This window comes from Hyaena hyaena, unplaced genomic scaffold, assembly GCF_003009895.1.
Source record: "Hyaena hyaena isolate Hyena2069 unplaced genomic scaffold, ASM300989v1 scaffold_765, whole genome shotgun sequence".
Lineage (NCBI taxonomy): Eukaryota > Metazoa > Chordata > Mammalia > Carnivora > Hyaenidae > Hyaena > Hyaena hyaena.
Window position 1 is genome coordinate 237,747 of NW_024081399.1, and position 23,503 is coordinate 261,249.

General features: G+C 37.2%; 1 pseudogene; it reads right to left on the reverse strand.

Annotated features, from left to right (window-relative positions):
• Nucleotides 1–853: 853 nt before the first annotated feature.
• The window catches only part of LOC120221239, a 41,736-nt pseudogene continuing 19,086 nt past the window's right edge, over nucleotides 854–23,503 (reverse strand).

Here is a 23,503-nt window from a genome sequence, read left to right on the forward strand (position 1 = left end):
AGATACAGAGAATTACAGGAGCAGAAACTCGTGAGCAGAAGCCTCCGCAGGAATCAGTGCCAAGAGAGGAAAAGCTAAAAACTGTAGCTCATGAATTGCGACAGGCTCTAGATGAACAACGCTGAAACTTAAAAACCCCACAGCCCCAGTTGTAGAGGGGGATCCCCACAGTTTTGTGAGTTTTACCTTCAGGAACTCTTCCAGGTCCTCACAGTGAATATCAAAAATCCCATAGTGCTTCTGCTAGGAATTTACCCGAGGGACACAGGAGTGCTGAGGCACAGGGGCACATGGACCCCAATGTCCATAGCAGCACTCTCAACAGTAGCCAAAACATGGAAAGAGCCTAAGTGTCCATCAACGGACGAATGGATCTAGAAGATGTGGTTTATCTATACGATGGAATACTACATGGCAATGAGAAAGAATGAAACCTGGCCATGTGTAGCAACATGGATGGACCTTGAGGGTGTTATGCTGAGCGAAATAAGTCAGGCAGAGAAGGTCAAATATCATATGTTTGCATGTATAGGAGGATTAGGAGGAACTTAACGGAGGACCGTGGGGGAGAAGAAGAGGGGAAATAGCGGGAGAGAGGGAGAGAGACAAACCATGAGAGGCTCATGCCTCTCATGCTGAGAACAAACTGAGGACTGATGGGTGTGGGGGGAAGGGGGTGCTGGGCATGGAGGAGGGCACTTGTGGGGATGAGCACTGGGTGTTATATGGAAACCAACTTGACAATAAACTATTTGTAAAAAAAAAAATCCCATAGTGCTTTCTTCAGGGAGAAGGAAAAAAGAACTATTTTGAAATACACCAGAGCATTCTGCTTTTCATAACAAAGTCTGCCCTAAGGAGTAACTATTTTACTAGAATTTAATCCAACTCCAGCACCCTCAAGCCACCCTGTCACACCTAATGGAGGAAAAAATAAACAGAAACAGTTGTTCACAATCCAGAGGCAAATACTCGACAAAAGACTGAAACATAATCACAGGAATGTAGAGTGCTTGCCCTCCTTCACACCTTACCACTGTATCATAAAGGCCAATCTATAGAATCCCTTTTACCCAGTACATTATATCCAGCTATCAAGAATAAATTACGACACATACAAAAGCTGGAAAACAAAAACAGAAGAAGAATCAGAAGAGATTCAGATGTGGCAGGGGTTTTAGAATTATCAGACCACGAATTTGAAGCAACTATGCTTAATATGTGAAGGCCCTAATGGATAAAGTAGACAGCATGTAAGAGCAGATGGGCAGTGTAAACAGAGAGATGGAAATTCCTTTTTATTTTAATTTTCATTTAAATTCCAGTTAGTGGGGTGCCTGGGTGGCTCAGTCGGTTAAACATCCGACTTCAACTCAGGTCACGATCTCATGGTTCATGGGTTCGAGCCCCGCATCAGGCTCTGTGCTGACAGCCAGCTCAGAGCCTGGAGCCTGCTTCAGATTCTTATCTCCCTCTCTCTCTGACCCTCCCCTGCTCATGCTGCCTCTCTCTCTCTCTCTCTCTCTCTCGGAAATAAATAAAACATTTAAAAAATAAAAAAAATAAATTCCAGTTAGTTAACATACAGTGTAGTATTAGTTTCAGGAGTAGAATTTAGTGATTCGTCACTTACATATAACACCCAATGCTCATCACAAGTATTCTCCCTAATCCCCATTATCCAATTACTACCTCTCTGATGCACACCTCCCCTCCAGCAACCCTCAGTTTGTTAATCTGTAGTTAAGAGTCTGTTTCTTGGTTTGCCTCTTTCTTTTCTCCCACCCCACGCTCATTTGCTTTGTTTCTTAAATTCCACATATAAATGAAATCATATGGTATTCATCTTTTTGACTTATTTTGATCTGATTGACGTATTCTGATTAGCAAAATACTCTCTAGCTCCATCCATGCCATTGCAAATGGAAGATTTAATTCTTTTTTTATGGCTGAGTAATATTCCATTATATATATTTCACATCTTCTTTATCATTCATCAGTCGATGAAGTGTCAGTTGATGGACACTTGGACTGCTTCCATACTTTGGCTATTGTAGATAATGCTGCTATAGATATCAGGGCGCATGTATCCCTTTTAATTAGTATTTTTGTGATCTTTGGGTAAATACCTAGGAGTGCAATTGCTGGATCATAGGGTAGTTCTATTTTTAACTTTTTGAGGTCCCTCCATATTCTTTTCCACAATGGCTTACGCCAACAGTGTAAGAGGGTTCCTCTTCCCCGACACCTTCACTAACACCTCTTGTTTCTTGTGTTGTTGATTTTAGCCATTCTGACGGGTATGAGATGATATCTCATTGAAGTCTTGACTTGCATTTCCCTGAAGATGAGTGATGCTGTGTATCTTTTCATGTGTCTATTGGCCATCTGGATGTCTTCTTTGAAAAAATGTCTATTCATGTCTTCTGCCCATTTTTAAATTGGATTATTCACTTGGGGGTGTTGAGTTTTATAAATTCTTTATATCTTTTGGATACTAACCCTTTATCAGATATGTTATTTGCAAATACTTCTCCCATTCTGTATGTTGCCTTTTAGTTTTGTTGATCATTACCTTTGCTGTGAGAAGCTTTTTATCTTGATAAAGTTCTAATAGTTCATTTTTGCTTTTGTTTCCCTTGCCTCTGGCAATGTGTCTCGTAAAGAGTTGCACTGGCTGAGGTCAAAGAGGTTGCTGCCTGTGTTCTCCTCTTGGATTTTTATGGCTTTCTGTCTCACATTTAGGTTTCTTGTCCGTTTGGAATTTATTTTTGTGCATGGTATGAGAATATGGTCCAGTATCATTCTTTTTCATGTTGCTCTCCAGTTTTTCAAACATCATTTGTTGAAGAGACTGTCTTTTTCCTATTAGATATTCTTTCCTGCTTCGTTGAAGATTAATTGCTCATATAATTGTGGATTCACTTCTGGGTTTTCTATTCTGTTCTCTTGATCTATGTGTCTATTTTTATACCAGTAGCATACTGTCTTGATCACTACAGCTTTGTAATATAACTTGAGGTCTGGAATTGTGATGCCTCCTGCTTTGATTTTCTTCTTCAGGGTTGCTTTGGCTATTCAGAGTCTATTGTGGTTCCATACAAATTTTAGGATTGTTTGAAAAATTCTGTTGGCATTTTGATAAGGATTGCATTAAATAGGTACATAGCCTTGGGTAGTACAGACATTTTAACAATATTTGTTCTTCTGATCCATGAGCATGGAATGTCTTTCCATTTATTTTTGTCATCTTCAATTTCTTTCATCAGTGTTTTATAGTTTTCAGAGTATAGGTCTTTCACCTCTTTGGTTATGCTTATTCCTAAGTATCTTATGGTTTTGTTGCAATTGTAAATGGGATTGATTCCTTAATTTCCCTTTCTTCTGCTTCATTATTTGTGTATAGAAATGCAACAGACTTCTGTACATTGATTTTGTATCTTGCAGCTTTATTTACTTTGTGTAGAAATGGAAATTCTAAGAAAGAACAAAAATAAATGCTAAAGATAAAAAATACTAACAGAAATGAAGTATGCCTTTGGTAAGATTGCTAGTAAACTAGATACAACTGAAGAAAGAATCTCTGAGCTTGAGGATGCCTCAGTAGAAACCTCCAAACCTGAAGCAAACAGAACAAAAACTGAGAAAAAACCAACAGAACAGAATATCCAAGGACTGTGGGAAAACTATAAGAGGTATGACATATGCATAATCAGAATTCCAGAAGAAGAAAGAGAGAAAGAAACAGAAGAAATATTTGAAACAATAGTAACTGAGAATTTCTCCTAATTAATGTCAAACACCAAACAACAGATCAGGAAGCTGAGAGACAGCCAAGCCAAATAAATGTCAATGGGTCTACACCTAGGGATACCATATTCAAATTGCAGAAAATCAAAGATAAGAAGAGATCTCTAAAAGAGTCTAGAGGAAATAAAACAGATTACCTATAGGGGAGTAATGGCAAGAGATACATCTGACTTCTCAGAAACTGTGCAAGTAAGAAGTGGAGTGAATGTGGGGGAAAAAAGAACATTTGTGCACTGCTTGTAGGAATGTGAATTGGTGGAGCCACTATGGAAAAGAGTATGAATGTTTCTCAAGAAATCAAAAATAAGGACCACATCAACAAAAAATAAAAAGTAAAAAATAGAAATAATTATATGACCCAGTAATTCCACTACTAGGTATTCCACTGCCCAGAGAAAATTAAAACGCTACTTTGAAAAGATATATACACCCCTATGTTTATTGCAGCATTATTTACAACAGCCAAGATATGGAAGCAACCCAAGTGTCCACTGATGGCTTAATGGACAAAGAAGATGTGGTGTATGTGTATGCTTGTGACATTTGTGACTACATGGATGGACTTGGAGGGTATTATGCTAAATGAAATAAATCAGACAGTAGAAGACAAATACTATATGATTTTACTTACATGTGTGATTTAGAAAACAAAACAAACTAACCAAAAGAAGAAATAGACTCTTAAATACAAAAAACAAACTTTTGGTTGCCACAGGGGAGGTAGAGGAGGAGTGGGCAATACAGAATTCCAGTTATGGAATATATAAGTCACAAGGATGAAAGGTACAGCATAGGGAATATAGTCAATGGTACTGTAATAGCGCTGTACGGTGACAGATGGTAAGTACACTTGTGGTGACCTACAGAGTTGTCAGATCACTATGCTGTACACCTGAAACTAATCTAACACTGTGTGCCAGCTATGATTTTTTAAAAAACAAATTTCCGGAGGAGAGAAAGAAACATTCAGTATACGGATAATACAATAAAAACTATTATTTATTGGGTGCTTCATGTGACCAAGAGGGGCGCCTGGGTGGCTAAGTCAATTAAGCATCTCACTTCAGCTCTGCTCATGATCTCACGGTTTGTGAGTTTGAGCCCCATATCGGTCTCTCTGCTGTCAGCACAGTGCCTCCTTCAGATCCTCTGCCCCCTCGCTCTCTGCTCCTCCCCACTTGCACTCTGTCTCTCTCAAATAAATAAATAAACTTTTTAAAAAAGTTGTGACCAAGAAAACAAAGAGTAGAGTGAAATACCTAAGGTTTTGAGAGAAAACAAAAAAGCCAACGTAGAATTCTGTACGCTGTGAAATTATCCTTCAAATGTGAAGAGAAATAAAGACTTTCTCAGACAAAAATTGAAGGAATTTGTTGTCGATAGTCCTGCCTTACAAGGAATAGTGAAAGAAATTTTTCAGAGAGAAGGAAAAATATGTGTCAGAAACCTGGATTTCCGTAAAGAAAGGAAGACCATCACATAGTAAATTAAGATAAAATGAAAATTCCTCCTTTTTCATAATCTAACAGATTATAGTTTGTTCCAAATAACAACAGCAGCAATTTATTTGATAATATATAATAAATATATATTATATATATATATATATAACCCTCTCTCTCCCTCCTTCTCTACCTCTCTCTCTCTCTTAAAATTAATAAAACTTTTTTTTAAAGTAAAGAGATGAAGAAAGAGATTCCATACTAATGCTAATGAAAAGAAAGAAGGAATAGCTATATCAATTTCACAAAGAGCAAACTTCAGAGCAAGGAAAGTTTTGAGAAAGAGGAGCATTACATAATGATAAGGCAGTCAGTTCTCCAAGAAGACATAACAGTCTTCAATAGGCATACACTTAACAACGGGGGATCATGATACGTGAGGCAAAAACTGATAGGGCCCCAGGGAGAAATAGATGAATCCACTATTATAGTTGCAGACATTTTTCCTTTCTGTAAACTAGGAATAATACTACTGTCTCCTCAATAGGGCAAGTATGAGGATTCATTGAATTAACACATAAAAAGCCCTTAGAATAGTATCTGACAAATTGTATGAACATGAGAAATCCTAGCTTTTATTATTACTATTATTACTATTATCAGTCTACCCGGAACCATTATTATTTTCTGTGTTTGACACACAGATTACTATATTGATCTGTCACTTTTGCTTTTTTCTGGAAACCTGGTAAAAAGGGAAGTGAAGAGAAGTGTAGAGTTTTGGTTTTTTTAATCACAGAGGGAAGCTATGTAATCTTCCACTCTTACCCTCAACATGACCCTCACTGAACCGAAGGGAGAAAGAAAATTTCTGAGAGAAAAGCTAAATAAAATGTATCCCTCTTCACATTCTTCCCCTACTATGTGAATCCATCATTTTGGTGGGCATATGGCAAGATTTAGGCTGCGGGGGTGGGCGGGGCTGGTATTCTTCCCTAGTCCATCACTCATGTTGCTTGTTGTGTAGCCTGGACAAAAACACTACAATGTAGTCGGGAAAGTGGCACATGAATACATAAAAAAAATGGAAACAGAGTAAAGATACGTTATGAGATAATATGAGATAATATGGGAACAATTATACATATATTTATAATAAAGGCTAGTAAGCAGTAGTTCTGGCTGTTGCTCTTGAAAGAAATTTTTGTTGCATAAAAGCTTCTGACAACTTCAGGTCTAGAGGAACCCTGTGTTGTTGTAGTTGTTGCACTCTGACTCCTGTGTACAAGGGTGCATGAGGTGTAAATGCCAGTGCCCTTGTCATATGAAGCAGGAAGGAGCTAGCCTTTATTGAGTACCTCCTACGGAAAAAGTTGCCCGAAGAAGGTTATAAAAATCCCTTGAACAAACCAGCAAGGTCAGTTTTGTTCATTTCATATATGAGGAAATGAAGTGCAAAGAGATTCAAGTGGTTTGCTAAAGTTCACATAGCAAGTAAATTGCATATCTGCAATTCAAACCCGGATCTGTCAGATTCCAAAGACTCTGATACTCCCACACTGTCTTCATTTTTTTAATGTGCCTAAAGAAGAATTTGGAACACCCCACACCCCCGCCCCAGAAAGCCAGTATGTGGTATAAAGTTGCACTTCTTCATACATACACTTATTCATACATATAGCCTTAGGATATAAGTTTTGGTTCCTGATGCCTGAATTTTTTAATACTGGTCCAAGTTCACCTCCATTCATAACTTTTTAGGTATGTGGTCCTGACACCTCTGTGACCATGCTTCTCAGGCATGCAGATTGGCAGGTCAAAAGGTACCTGGAGTTGGAATCAGACAGTCCTGAGTTCCAAAATTAGTTTCATAATTTGATTGTCTATAACATTGGGCAAGTTTCTTAGGTTCTCTGAGCTTTGCTGCCCCCCCCCCCCACCGAATTCTCTTTTCTATCTCCCTCTTGCTAATCTCATTTGGGATACATAAGAGGCGTCCGTCTTCTTACCTCTGGTCCATCTCCTGTGTGTGTTAAATATTGCCACCATAACGATGTATAACGGTCCTCGTCCAAACTGTGGCTTAAAGTCATCATTCATTCTCATGAGTCTGTGGGTGGGCTGGGCGTCTCTGGCTTCAGTGGTGTAGCAGCTGGGGAAGTTCTGCTCGATGGGTTTCCTCCTGGGGGCCAGGTTGAGGGGTGAACAGCTATACTAAGGGCTTTCTTCTCATGGTCATTGCAGAGGCACGGGACGGCAAGCAAAAACATGAGAGGCCTCTTGAGTTATAGGGTTGGAACAGGCATACTGTTGCTTCGGCCCTATTTTCTTGGCCCCAAATCGAGGAGTGGCAGTATACCTTTTGCATGCATCAGTGACAAAAGTGTGGATGTAGGGGGAGGTGAAGAATTGGGGTTGATCAGTCAATCTGGCACCCTTTTTGAAACCATTTGAAACTTTCTTTATCTTTCTCAGGCCTATTATTCTACTTCCTCAGGAATAAACTCAGTTTCCCGACTTCCCACCTACAAGCCTTCTGTATCCACACTTACCAACCATTTTCTCTTTTCTTCTATTCTCAGAAGAAGATAATGCCATTGAAGGGGCGCCTGGGTGGCCCAGTCAGTTAAGCACAGACTCTTGATCTTAGCTCAGGTCATGATCTCACAGTTTGTGAGTTCGAGCCCCGCATCGGGTGCATCTGATGGTGTGGAGCCTGCTTGAGATTCTGTCTCTCCTTCTCTCTGTCCCTCCCCCGCTTTCTCTCTCTCTCTCAAAATAAATAAATAAACTTAAAAAGGAGATAAAGCCATTCAACCTGTACTTGGAATTTCCTTCCCTTCTCATGCCTCTGGGAATCATCAATTATCTCTTCTTTTCCCCACATACTCAGACTTTCCTATTTTCTTCTTTTAAAATGCCAGTTTTCCACTCTTAAAAAACAAAAAACAAAAACAAACAAAAAATTTATTTGACCCTTTATTTTCCCTTTCCTTCCCTTCTCATCCAGGCTTCTAGAAAGCATTAATTTAATTTTTCCATTGCGTTCATTCTTCAGCATACTGAAATCTGGCTACTGATAACGTTCTCTCAAGTGACAACGTGGATTATTCCTTTCCTGAAACACTCTTTCTTTGGATTATATAAATTTAGTCTCTTCCTATACTCCTCTTATATCGCTGTATGCTCTTCCTCAATTACTTTCACTGAACCTTCTTCCTTGCCTATTTTTAAAATGTTATCTCTGAAGTGCCCATCAATAGACTAATGGATAAAGAAGATGTGGTATATACCATGGAATAGTACCCAGCCATAAAAAATAATGAAATCTTGCCATTCTTGACAACATGAATGGACCTAGAGGGTATCATGCTAAGTGAAATAAGTCGGACAGAGAAAGCCAAATACCGTGTGATTTCACTTCTATGTGGAATCTAAAAACCAAAACAAATGAACAAACTATACCAACAACAATAACAAAAAAAGGGAGAAACAGAGTCATAAAAACAGAAAACCTGGTGGTTGACAGAGGGGAGTGGGGGGGGATGGCAAACTGGGGGAGGGAAGTTAAAAGGTGCAAAGTTCTGCTTATAAAATAAATTAGTCACAGGGATGAAAAGTACAGCATAGGGAATATGGTCAATGATATAGTGATATACTTCTTGTGGTGAGTATTTTGTAGTATATACAACTGTTGAAGCAAATATAAAATAAAATGTTGTTTCCTAGAGGCTTGACCATAGTCCTCCTCTTTTTCATCATCTTTTCCACAAATCATCTATTCATCAGGTTTTATGTATCTTTCTCTGAATTTAAGATCTCTTAACTAAACTCCAGGTATCTCCAATTGAATATATAGGTAACTGAAACCAAAATCAACCATTCTGAATTCCCTGCTTCCTATGTAACACACATCGACTCTTACAGTTCATAGAGGGTTAATGTTGTTGGTTTTTCTCACTTAGTCTTCCAAATAAAACCCGGTAGTCGTCCTTGCTTCCCTCTGTTTTCCTCTCTCCATATCCAGCCAGTCACCAAATTAGATCAAATTGAAATCAACCCTTCCCTACCCCCATCATAATTCAGGTGCTTGTTATTTTTGTGGAGCTCTTGCTTTGGTTTGTTGTTTTATTGTTCGGGACAGGGACTGTTTCGGTAGCTTCTTAATTTCTCTCTCAATTTAACGTTTAGGGGTAACATTTTTATAATTAAATGCATACCCCAATATTCAATACACATTAGGGGTAATGTGAGTTAGATCCCTCCCTCTCTCATTCTCACAGCGAACTCAGCATGAGGCTTGACCCCAAATGAAACTCACTCTGTGACTTGATGACTTGTTGGTTTTTCTTTTGAGAAACAGCTCATTTGGAAGTGAAAGTTAGGATTGTTTCTGGCATCTCCGGTGTCCCATTTACTTTTTGGCCCCTATCTCTTCTGCTTGGATCTCACAGTACCTAGTTTTCCACTTCTCTTTATCTAGCTCTGTTCTTGGGATAGGATATGATTAACACCATTAGGAGGATTAAGTTTCAGGAGAGTAGGGGCACCTGGGTGGCTTAGTCGGTTAAGCGTCCGACTTTCACTTAGGTCATGATCTCGCGGTTCCTGGGTTCGAGCCCCGCATCGGGCTCTGTGCTGACTGCCACCTCAGAGCCTGGAGCCTTTTTCGGAGTCTGTGACTCCCTCTCTCTCTGACCCTCCCCTGCTCACGCTATCTCTCTCCCTCTCTCCTAGAAATAAATAAAACATTTAAAAAAAAAAGTCTCAGGAGAGTAGATCTTAAAATTTTTCGTTACCAAAAAAATAATGTGGAGGTGATGGCTGTGTTCATTGACCTTACTGTGGTAATCATTTTGCAATATAAACATATAACAAATCATCATGTTGTATACCTTAAACTTACATGATATATGTCAAGTATGTCTCAATAAAGCTGGAAAAATCAATGATGTGTACAGTAAAATAATAAGTTACTAGTTTTGGCTGCAGGGTATTTTCTTCGTGGGAAAGAAATACATTAAGCATGACTTCTTTCAGAAGGATTAGTGTTTTAAAAGGCTCCAAAGCCTTAAACTAAAGGAGAGATTCTCCAATAGGGAAATTTGGGGACTCAGCCATTACTTAATGGAATTGTTTGTGGGTGATGTTGGGAATTCCCTGAAATGATAGCCATGCCTGTAATCTGCTCCTTTTCTCATGCTGGCTCTGTACCTTGTTAAAGGTTACTGCTGTAGACCCTGATTATTTAACAATCTTCTTTACTGTTTGGAAAGCAAGGTAGATTACAATGGTACCTCAAGTGCCTTCTGCCATAAGGTTCAGATAGAGTTCATTTTCCTCCAGTGGCTCCCAAATTGTTATTTTAATTAGTCCATTAATACCCATATCACTGTTGGTGGATTACAGTAAAATATCTGCCTGACTGAAGAATTTTCAAAACAAATTGGAATGTGAAGGGGAATTTGATGGTAAATCTAGACTATATTTGAATTAATTTGTAAAATAATAGTGTTTAATATAGTAACATCAATTCTGAATATATAGTCATGAAATTCAGTGACCTTGGACAAAGATGATGTTGGAAAAATAAGATTACAGGAAGAAATAATAATGACCAGTGGATAAATTTATATGCTGCTAATTTGGGCTGATTTGAATTTGAAATTCAAAATGGCAGCAAATAGTATTGTTATCTTCATTTTGTTTGCTCAAGTAAGAGAATAATTGAGAAGCCAGATTGATTTATGAACCATGCTGAAATCATTGCTCATATTGTTTTCCTAAAAATCAAAAGACAGTATCTCCCTTATCATAAAACATGTTTGGAAGTGAATTTTTGCCATGGTGTGTTCTGTCTATTTTATCCCATCAGGTTTTCATGAAAGCCTCTTCTCTTGTTTCATCCTCAGCCTCTTCTTGTTGGCAGAGATGGAAAAGAGAATCTTTGTTTGCTTTTTCTGTTTGTTTGTTTCAAGTTTTTATTTAAACTCCAGTTAGTTAACATAGAGTGTAATATTAGTTTCGGGAGTAGAACCCAGAGATTTATAACTTACATACAACACCCAGTGCTCCTCACAAGTGCCCTTCTTAGTGCCCATCCCCCATTTAGCCCATCCCACCACCCACCTGCCCTTCAGCAGCCCTCAGTTTGTTCTCTACAGTTAAGAGTCTGTTTTATGGTTTGCCTCTCTCTTTTTCCCCCCATGCTCCTCTCTAGTGTGTCTTAAACTCACTTAAAATATGAATGATATCATATGGTATTTGTCTTTCTCTGACTGACTTATTTCACTTAGCATAATACTCTCTAGGTCCATCCATGTTGTTGTAAATGACAAGATGTCATTCTTCTCGATTACCAAGTAATATTCATATATATATATATATATACCTATATATATACAACACATCTTCTTTATCCATTCATCAGTTGATGGACAGATGGACATTTGGGCTCTTTCCATAATTTGGCTATTGTGATAATGCTGCTATAAACGTCGGGGTGCATGTATCCCTTTAAATCAATACTGTCATACTCTGGGTAAATAACTAGTGGTACAATTTCTGGATCATAGGGTAGTTTGAACAAAGATACAAAGCTGCTTTGTGAAAACTCATATCAAGTCAATCTTTACACAACTAAATCAGTTTTGTTACCTCAAAATGATAACTTACTCAGCTAGTGACAGAATTAAAATTATATAACCAAGTTTGATCATCCACTTCAAATACTTTTTCACATAAATTTCTATCTCTTTTTCTTTTCTGGAATTCCAAAGAAACATGTATCATATGGGTTAAGGCCACTTGAAATTGGCCCTAACTCATATGTCTCTGTTCCGTGTTTCATCTTTTTTTTTTTGTCTCTGTGCTTTAGTTTGTATAGTTTCTATTGCCATGCTGTCTATTTTACTGATCTTTATTTCTGCAGTCTCTAGTTCATTATTAATGCCATCTAGTGTATCTTTTAATTTCACATATTATTGTTTTTTCACATCTGTAAGTTTCATTTGGTTCTTGTTTATAGTTTTAATATGTCTCTATAACTCTCAAAGTCATAGGACTACCTATATCATCTAACATTTCTGTTTAATCATTAGTTACAAATTGTTTCGTACTAAGTTTGGTATTCATTTTTAAGTTTGGATCTTAGTAATCATTTTACCAAGAGAGTTCAGTTAAACCTCCCTAGCACTTGTAATGTTCATTCATAGCACTCATCAGTGCTGTAATAATATACATTTAAGAACAATGCATTTAATGTCTATCTTGTTTAATAGACTGTATGAGCATGTCTCTCTTTGCTCAGTGGTATATCTTCAACACTTAGGACATTATAGTGCCTGACATATTGTTTGCACTCAAATATTTCAACCATGCTTCCAAGAAACTGAAAGACTTTGGATGTACAGTGAAACAGTGTCCATCTGAAGCCTTGAGATTAAAAAAAAAAGTCTCCAGAGCTAATGGTGTATAATTTTGCATATCATAATCTGGACCATCCTGGGTCATAAACTTTAGTTCTATAACTTTTCAGAGGTTGAAAATTATAATTTTAAAAGTGTTAGAAGGCATATCTCTAACTTATTTACTGATTTTTTTGTTTGTGAAATATATTCCTCTCAATTTAAAAGACAAAACAGCTATACCATGCTGTATAATGTATTAATAATCATGCTTTCCAGTGATATTTGAAGAATACATAAAATCTTACTTTTCTCTCATTTTAAACTGGGAAAAATATAACTTTCTGCTCAGGAAATCAATGAAAGTGTTATACCCCCTAATTAGTTTGTGTTTTAGTTGACCAGGCCAAAGTTTAAGCTTTAGGAGTTGCCGATAAAGCCATTTTTTTAATTTTTAAAATTTTTTTTAGTAAAGCCATTTTTATAATGATGCCAGCGTCATTACCACCACCAGCCAGAGTGCTACTTACTAAATATTTGTTAATGATCAAGCCAATAATATATCTATACATACTATCTTGAAACATTAAAACATTCCTACCTGATTGGTATCGTTAGATCCATTTTTGTATTTATGGTGAATGAGACCTATGGTGTCTACTTACTTGCCCAAGATCACATAGCTGGTAAGTGTCCACATTGGTATTAAAATCCATGACCAGGGTTCACAAGAATTGGCTTTGATTTTGTTCTGGTCACATGTACATAACATAAAATTTTAACCATTTTAGAGTGTACAATTCAGTGGTATCTGATATGTTTAGAACGTTGTACAATCATCACTACTGTTTAGTTCCAGAACATTCTCATCACCTCAAAATAAAACCCAGTGCTCAGTTAGCAATCATTTCTCATTCCCTCTCAACTGATTTTGGAGTATTGTTGATGGACCCTCAATTCTGCTACACTGTTTACTTGCTCTAAATTTTTTGTGAATGAAGCTTAAAGGATTGTCTGCATATGATCATGTCATCTGTGAACAGAGCTAGTTTGGATGACTTCCTTTCCAGTTTGGATGACTTTCTGTTCCTTGCCTAACTTCTCTAGCTAGAGCTACCAATAGAGTGTTGAATACCAGAGTGAAAGCTGGTGTCCTTGTATTGCACTGATCATAAGGGGAACACTTTCAGTCCTTCACTCTTGAGTCTGACATTATATGTGAGTTCTCCACAATGCCTTTATCATGGTGAGAAAGTTCTCTTTTGTTCTTAATTTGCTGAGTATTTATGTGTTTTTATTTTTTAAAATGTTTAAATGTTTTATTTATTTCTAGGAGAGAGAGAGAGAGACAGCGTGAGCAGAGGAGGGTCAGAGAGAGAGGGAGTCACAGACTGAAACAGGCTCCAGGCTCTGAGCTGGCAGTCAGCACAGAGCCCGACGCGGGCCCGAACCCACGAACCGCGAGATCATGACCTAAGCGAAAGTCGGACATTTAACCGACTAAGCCACCCAGGCACCCCTATGTTTTGAAAGAAGGTTCAAATTGGTAAAATGCTTTCTCTGCATCAGTTGAGATGACCATGCATTTTTTTTCACTTACTCAGTTGACATGGCTTATTGAATTGAATGATTTATATATTTTTAAAATGTGAAATACATCACTTTCATTCACATGATAAACCCTGGTTTGACATGTTGTAGAATCCTTTTGATATGCTGCTGCATTTGGTTTACTAGTATTTTGTTGGGGAAATTTGTATCTATATTCAAAAGGGATATTGGCCCCTAGTGGTTTTTGTTTGCTTGTTTTTATTGTGATGTGTTTGTCTGGCTTTTGTATGAGGGTAATTATGGCATCACAGAATGTGGGAGACTAAAGGCCTAAGAGCCAGAACCCATGAAAGTCCTGAGACCTCAGACACAAGGCCCAAGACCTGAGATAAAAGCCTTAGCTTGAAGATCTAAGATCCAAGGATGGAAGGCCCCAAACACACATAAAGATCCAAGACTCCAGCCACTTTAGATGGACAGAAGGCCCAAGAGAGAAAGACACCTCAAGGCTAAATGGGCTGGGAAGCTGGAAGCCCATGTCCCAGAATCCAGAAAGGATAGAAGCTCCAAGACCAAAGGAAATCCCAAGATGAGAACTCTAAACCCCAGCTTTTTTCCATTGCTGCCCCCCCCCCTACTCTTGGACATTTTCCATTCTCCCTTGTTAGTTCTCATGTTTCCATTCGAGCCCACTTCCTTTGAGATGCCCTTTATGATGCTGCTATTACCTTAAGGGAACGTATCTTTAGATTCTCAATATTATACCTGGGCCAGTCTTAAGCCAATTTTTATCACACGTTTCAGCCATTTATTGTTTGTTTTTTTTGCATTTCCATTTCTCTTCACCTCGATTCCACTTAAGATGGACATATAGGTAACATTGTATTTCAGTCCTCCCTTTTCCTTAGAAACTCTAGGCTGATGGGAAAGGAAAGCATCAGGCTGGTGAGTGGGGAAAAAGAGATAGATTGTCTAGAGAAAATGCAAAGAGAGGCCCCAGGCCAATGAGAAGAATTAGACAAGTAATACCTAGATGTGCCAGCCTGGGGAGAAGCACCATCCAGCTACACCTTACCTCTTTGAGCTTGGTTTCTGGCCTCCTCACACTACCACTACTGACAAAGAATAAAAGAACAGCCCTTTCATCATCAGAGTTTTATGGCATAAATGAAATTGTGAACTCATCCATTTGTAAAGGAAATGACTTCATCTCTACCCTTTGACCTAAAAGGAGATCTATGCCAAATGCTCTGATAAATGGGAAGATACACTTTCACTTGTGGCCTGATGTGAAATGCAGAATCTTTGCGCTTTGAGTGTTTTGAAGATTGAGAACTCTTGCTCAGCATGGATGACCACCAACTGAGACAAATTTGGGAATGGGTTGTCTAATGTCAAATAAAATGTACTCTTTTGAAAAAAAAGAATGAGTGAGGAAGTATTCACTTCTATTTTTTGGAAGACTTGGAGAAATATTGATGTTAATACTTAAAAATCTTGTAGAATACTCATTAGTAAAACCATCTGGTCCTGGGCTTTTCTTGTGTGCTCATTGATTACTAATTCAATCTCTATATATTATACATCTCTTCAAATTTTCTTTTTCTTCATGAGTCGATTTGATACGCTGTGTGTTTTTAGGATTTTAAGTCATCTGTCTTTTTCTTTTAGACAGTCTTGACAATGATTTGTCAATTTTGTTCATCGTTTCCATGAACAAACATTTGGTTTAATTAATTTTCTCTATTGTGTTTCTGGTCTCTGTCCCATTAATCTCTGCTCTAATCTTTATTATTTTCTTCCTTCAGCCATTTTTGGGTCTAGTTTGCTCTTCCTTTTTTGTCTCTTAAGAAGTAAAGTGAGGTTGAATGTATGTATTTATAGCTATAAGTTTCCCTTTGAGCACTGCTTTCTCTGCACCCCATAAATTTTGGTATATTGGGTTTTCATTTTCATTTGTCTCAAAATATTTCTAGTGTTTCTTGTGATTTCTTCTTTGACCTATTGGTTATTAAAGAATGTGTTGCCTATTTTCTGTATATTCCTAAATCTTTCAGTTGTCCATCTGCTATTGAAAGGATAGTTTGTATGATTTCAACCCTTTAACATTTATTTGGACTCTATAACCTAAAATAGTCTATCCTGGAGAATGTTCTGTGTGCACTTGAGAAAAATGTGTGTTCTCTTCTTGTTGGGTGGAATGTTCTGCATATTTCAACTACATAAAATTGGTTTATGATGCTGTGCAAATCCTCTATTCCGTTACTGATCTTCTGTTAGTTGTTCTGTCCATTATTGAAAATGGAGCATTGAAGTCCACACATATTGTTGTACAATTTTCTGTTTATCCCCTCAGTTGTCATTCTTGCCTCATGTATTTTGGGGCTTTTTGTCACATGTGTATATACTTATAACTGCTGTGTCTTCTTGACGGATAGATCCCTTTATTAATATATAATTCTTCTTTGTCTCTTGTAGCAATTTTTATTTAAATTGCATTTTGTCTGATATTAATATAGCCATCCCTTCTCTCTTTTATTGACTATATGCATTTTTATTTCATTTACTTTCATCCTATTTGTGTCTTTCAGTCTAAATTGAGTATCATGCAGTCAGCACGTAGGCAGATCTTTTTGCATTCATTCTGCCAATCTCTGTCCTTTAATTGGAAAATGAATCATGTCTACATTTAAAGTAATTACTAGTAAGGAATTACCTTTACCAGTTTGCTTTTTGTTTCCTGTACCTTTTATATATTTTTGTTCCTCAATTCCTCCATTGCAGCCTTCGTTTGTATTTAATTGATTTTCATAGTGTACTGTTTTTATTATCTTCCCAAATATATTAAAAGATGCTCAGTATCACTAATTATCAAGGAAATGCAAATATCACTTTACACCTATTAGGATGACTATTATCAAAAAGTCAAAAAATGATACGGGTTGGCGAGGATGTGGAGAAAAGAGAACCTTGTGCACTGTCGGTAAGAATGTCAATTGGTACCGCCATTATAGAAAACAATATGGAGGTTACTAAAAAATTTTAAAATAGAACCACCATTTGATCCAGCAACTCACTTCTAGGTATATATCCAAAGGAAATGAAAACATTACTTCAAAGAGATCTCTGCACTTCCATGTTTATTGTGGCATTATTCCCAGTAGCCAAGACATGGCAACAACTTAAGTTTCTGGAAACAGATGAATGGGTAAAGAAGATGTAGTATAGCTATAAATGGGATATTATTTAGTCATAAAGAAAAAAAAAAAGAAGTAAATCCTGCCATTTGTGACAACACAGTTGAATTCTAGAGACCATTATGCTAAGTGAAATAAGCCAGACACAGAAAGACAAATCTCACTTCTATTTGAGATGTAAATGAAATAAAATAAATAAAATGAAATAAAATAAAGCTGAATTCATAGTAACAGAGAATAGAATAGTAGTTGCCAGAAGCTGGGGGTTGGTGGGAAAGAGAAGATTTTTTTAAAAAGTAAGACGGTGGTTGCTGGGGACCAGGGGGAGAAAGTCATAAAGAGTTACTGTCTCAGAAAGGTTCAGAGATTCGATTTTGCAAAATGAAGAGTTCTGGAGATGGATGGTGGTGATGCTTACATAATATGATGCACTTAATATCACTGAACTGTATAGTTAAAAACGGGTAAGATAGTATATCTTATGTGCATTTTACCGCAATAAAAACTCTTAAGAGGAAATTTTTTACATTTCATCCAGTCTGTCAAACTTATTGCCCTAAAATTATTAATAGCATTTCCTATTATCCCTTCAATTTTGTAGAATTTGTAGTCATGGCCACTCTTCTGTTCTTCATATGGGCAATTTGTGTTTTCTTGCTTTATCGTTTTCAATCCAGCAAGAGGCTAATTTATTTTATTGGCATTTTCAAAAAAATCAGATTTTGATGTCATCGATTTTTTTCTGTTATCTTTTCAATTAATATTTATTTGATTTTGCTTTTTTTCCTATGATTTCTTTCTATCACTTTACTTTGGCTTTAATTTCCTCTTCCTAATTTAGAAAAAAAAAGATGTTTTTAGGTGGGAACTTAAATCACTGATATTAAATATTCCTTATTTTCCAATATAATTATCGGCAGCTGTAATTTCCCAAGTACCGCCTTAACACTGCCCCACAAAGGTTAATTTAATGTATTTTTATCATTACGCCTTCAAAACAGTGTCTAAATTCTCTTGGGGGGTAGGGGCGCCTGGGTGGCTTAGTCGGTTAAGCGTCTGACTTTTGCTTAGGTCATGATCTCGCGGTTCGTGGGTTCGAGCCCCACGTCGGGCTCTGTGCTGACTGCCAGCTCAGAGCCTAGAGCCTGTTTCAGAGTCTGTCACTCCCTCTCTCTCTGACCCTCCCCTGCTCACGCTGTCTCTCTCTCTATCCTAGAAATAAATAAAACATTAAAAAAAATAAATTCTCTTGGAATATTTTCTTTGTCTCTTGCATTATTTAGAAGTGAAGTGTTTATTTTCACCATATATATTTGGTGTTTTTTTAGTTACTCTATTATTGTTGTTTTCTAATATCATTTATTTGTGCCAAGAGAACGCTCTGTATTATTTCAGTCTTTTAAAAGTTATTTAGACTTGTTTAGTAACCAATCATATAATCTGTTCTGGCTAACATAACATGTGCCCTTGAAAAGAATGTGTTATTTTGCCACTGCTGGGCAGGATTCTGTAAATACCAATGAAGTCAATGTGGTTGAGAGTGTTGTACAGAACTTTTATGTCATTACTTTTCTGTTTGTTCAGTTTTTCTAACAAATTCCAGGAGATGAGTATGTTAAGATATCCAACCACAAATGCCAAAATGTCTATTTCCTACTAATTTCTGTCAGTTTTTCCTTCACATGTTTTGAAACTTCGTCAATAGATGCACAGTCATCTATTACAGTTAGATCTTCCTGGTGAACTTCAGACACTTTTATTATTATGAAATATTTCTCTTGGTTTCTGGTACTACTTTTTGTCTTGAGGTCTATTTTATCTGATATTAAGGTAGCCACTCCATCTTTCTGAGCCTTATTTTTTGCATAGTCTATCTTTTTCCATCCATTTACTTCCATTCGATGTCTGTCTGTCTTTACATGTAAAATGTGTCTCTTTTAGAAAAGATGTAAATGTGTCTTTAAAAAAATCTGTTTTCCCGGTTTTCCTTTCAATTAGGATGTTTCTTCTGTGACTATTTAATGTACTATTGATATTGGTGAATGTTATAGGCTAAATTTTGCCCACTCAAAATTCATATATTGAATTCCTAACACCCAATACCTCAGAGTGTGACTGTATTTGAAACCAGGGCCTTCCTAGAAATAACTAAGTTAAAATAAGACCATTAGGATGGGCTCGAATCTGACATGACTGGTGTCCTTTTAAGAAGGGGAAATTGGGATGCAGACATGCACAGAGGGAAGGCCACATGATGACATGGGGGAGATGCCATTTGCAAGTGAAGGAGAGAAACCTTAGAAGAAACAACCCTGCTGACATGGTCAGCTCAGACCTCTGGTCTCCAGAACAGTGAGAAAGTACATTTCTGTTGTTTGAGCTGTTGTTTGTGCATCTTCGTTATGGCAGCCCCAGCAAACTAATGGTGAGTCTGAATCTACTCGTTTCCTTTCATTTCATTTTTTTGTTTGTTTTGGTGTTTTTTGCTTTATTGTCCCTCAGTTACTTCTTTCCTGCCTTTTAATGAGATTAACTATAGTTTCAGGATTGTATTTTACTTTTCTTATTGGGTTTTAGCTTGACTTATTGGCATGTTCTTCGTTTCTTCTAGAAATTTCCCTGTACACCCTTCACTTTTCACAATTCATTTTCAGTTAATATTATACCACTTTACATAAAATATAAGAACATTCCAACAGTCAAGGGCCACATGCACCACTCCTTCCTTTATTCTAGTGTCAAATATGTTATTCTTGAGTTATTGTATGTATTAAATCTACTTACAGTAAACACCACAAGGCAACGCTATATATATTTTTCTTTTTAATTAAAAAAAATTTTTTTTTAATTTCTGAGAGAGAGAGAGAGAGAGACAATGTGAACAGGAGAGGGTCAGAGAGAGAGGGAGACACAGAATCCGAAGCAGGCTCCAGGCTCTGAGCTAGCTGTCAGCACAGAGCCCAACGCCCGGTTCGAACCTATGAACCGTGAGATCATGACTTGAGCCAAAGTCAGACGCTTCACCGACTAAGCCACCCAGGCGCCCCTATATATTTTTCCTTCAATGGTTATATATGTCATAAAGAATTAAGAGGGGAGAAAAGCCAAAATAGTAGTCTTTTGTATGTACTTTTGACATTTACCATTAAAGATGTTCTTTACTCTTTTTTTTTTTTTTAAGTTGATACTTTCTCTCCGGTATAATTTCCCTCCAGCCTGAAGAACTTTTACTGGTATTTCTTTTAGTACAGATATGCTAGTGATGAAATTCTTTTTGTTTTCTTTTCTTGGAAAATCCCTGTGTTTTGCTTTCATTCTTGAAAGATATTCTTTCTGCATATAGAATTTTATACCGACTTTTTTTTTCCTTTCAGTATTTTAAAAGATGTTCCATCTGTTCTAGCCTCCATTGTTTCTGATCAGAAGTCAGGTATTAATCAGATCATTGTTCCCTTGTATGTAATGCATCATTTTTCCTTTGCTATTTTCAAGCTTTGTTGTTGTAATTAGTTTTCAACAGTAAGACTATTATGTGTTCTGGCGTGGGCTTCTTCATGTTTATTCTGCTTTGTTTTCTTGAAGCATCCTGTATATGCAAAATTTTTCTGTCAGCCTTTATTTTTTCAAGTAATGTTTTCTATCTCGTTCTCTCTCCTTTGCTCTGGAGTGTCAATTACACGTATGCTGGAAAGTTCGGTGTTATCCATTAGTTAGCTGAGCTTCTATTTGTTTGTCTTTATACCTTTTCTTTTTCTTTATCCACATGGAACATTTTTTCCTTTTTTGATGGATAAAATCACATGTATTTTTTGCATATATTTGGAATTTTTAATTTTGACATATCAAACATAAAACCCATCATAAAAATGAGGAAAAAAGAGAAATGTTTTGTTAAGCATTCTAAGCATTCTGTTGTTACACAGGTATTTGATACTCAGAGCGTTCCTAATAATACATTTTCCTTTTTTTCAAGATTTTTTGATTTTTTAATTGAAGTATAACATAGATTATTATATTAGCTGCAGGTGTACAATATAATGATTTCAACAATTCTATACATTACTTAGTGCTCATCATGATAAGTGGGCTCTTAAATCCCTTCACCTATTTCCCCCAGCCCCACCCACCTCCCCCGGGCAACTAGCAGTTTGTTCTCTGCATTTAGAATTCTTTTTTTTGTTTGTTTTTTTACTATTAGGATTCTCTTCTTTTTTTTTACTTGTTTATTCATTTGTTTTGTTTCTTCAGGTTCACCCATGAGTGAAATACGGTTTTTGTCTTTCTCTGGCTGACTTATTTCTCTTAACATTACACCCTTTAGATCCATCCATGTTGTTGTAAATGGCAAGATTTCATTATTTTTTGTGGCTGATTAATATTCCATTGTATATATACCTCATCTTCACCCATCCATCTTTGGTGGGCACTTGGGTTGCTTCTGTATCTTGGCTATTGTAAATCATACTGCAGTAAACATAGGGGTGTACGTATCTTTTCCAATTAATGTTCTGTATTCATTGGGTAAAAACCCAGTAGTGGAATTACTGGATCATATGGTCATTCTATTTTTAAACTTTTGAGGAACTTCCATACTGTTTTCTACCCCGGCCACATTGAAAATTTCTACTGATTTATTTTATAGTTCACATATACCTTTCTGTCATCTCCATTTAGCTGTCCAATCCATCAAGTGAATTTTTAAAATTTCAGATTCTCTGGCCAGAAAGACCATAAAAGATCCACAAAGACCAAAATAAGTGATTTTTCCACTAGTGACTCCACTATTTTATGCATCATGTAAGCAGCTGCACTTAATCTCAGGATAAAATCCACAAAAGTCGGAACTTCCTACGCTACCTATACCTCTGCCTTTTCTGAGAACATACTCCTTACCAGAATCTGCTTCTGTTGACACTCCTGTACCTTCATGCAGTTACTTTCTATATTAGGTAGAGGTTTTATAATTATTTTCTCCAGGGGACTTCGGGAGCGTCTGAGCCTGTCGTCAGAGAAATCAGAAACCCTCCAAATGGCTTTCATTTGACCAAAGTGTGGGGTTTGAGTGGGTAGTGGTGACAAACCAGGAATATGCAGTTGAAGTTTTATTGTGAAAATTCCTTGAATATCAGGTTGAAGAGTTTGTGCTTAATTTGGAAAGTAACAAGAAGTAATCAGAGCATGGGAAGCTGGAGTTATATTCTTTAAAAATACCTACCTTAGTAAGCTTGGGCTGACAAAATACCATCGACTGGGTGACTTATGAACAACAGAAGTGTATTACCCCAGTTCTGGAGGCTGGAAGCTCCAGATGAGGTGGCCAGCCCGGTCAGGTTCTACAGAGAGCTGCCTATTTCTCCTGCAGCCTTACATGGGGACATCAGAGTGCGCTAGCTCTCTAGACCCTTCTTACAAGGGCACTGATCCCATTCAGTTCCACCCCTGTTACATAATTGCCTTGCAAAGGCCCCGCCTCCAAACACCATCACATTGGAAGGATTTCAACATATGAATTTGGGTGGTGGGTGGCACATTCAGCCCAGACAATACCTGCATGTTGACCGTAATTAAAGTAGTACACACAAAAAATCATTTGTATAAATAGATATGTTTGGAAAACGTTTCCGTACTGATTACGTGCCTTTCCCCAAAGTGTGTGAAGAGATTTCGAAGAGAAGCATGGGAGAATTTCAAAACACACCCTTCTTCTTCCTAAGGTAACCAAATCCAAGGCAGGAGCAACAGGTAGCCCGCACATTGAAATTCAGTAACTGACTTTCAATTTCACAGACCATAATTCTGAACTGACAGGAGGAAACAGGGCTCAAACTAAGGCCCTTTAGTGAAGATGGGCCAGTAATTATGTGGGGTGCTGCACGTTCCCCACTTTTATTTGCTAAATAATAGGATCCTCCAGGGTGCTTTCATAATTACATCATAGTCACTCACTCAGAGCACTGCCCTGGCTCCCAACCTGGAACGCTGTGAGTTGTTTCTAGCCATGCAAATGAAAATGATGGAAGAAAATAATTACCCTAAATTGTCTGCAACCCTCAGGAAAAATTAGTTTTATTAACCTGATGCCTGAGTCATCACAGGT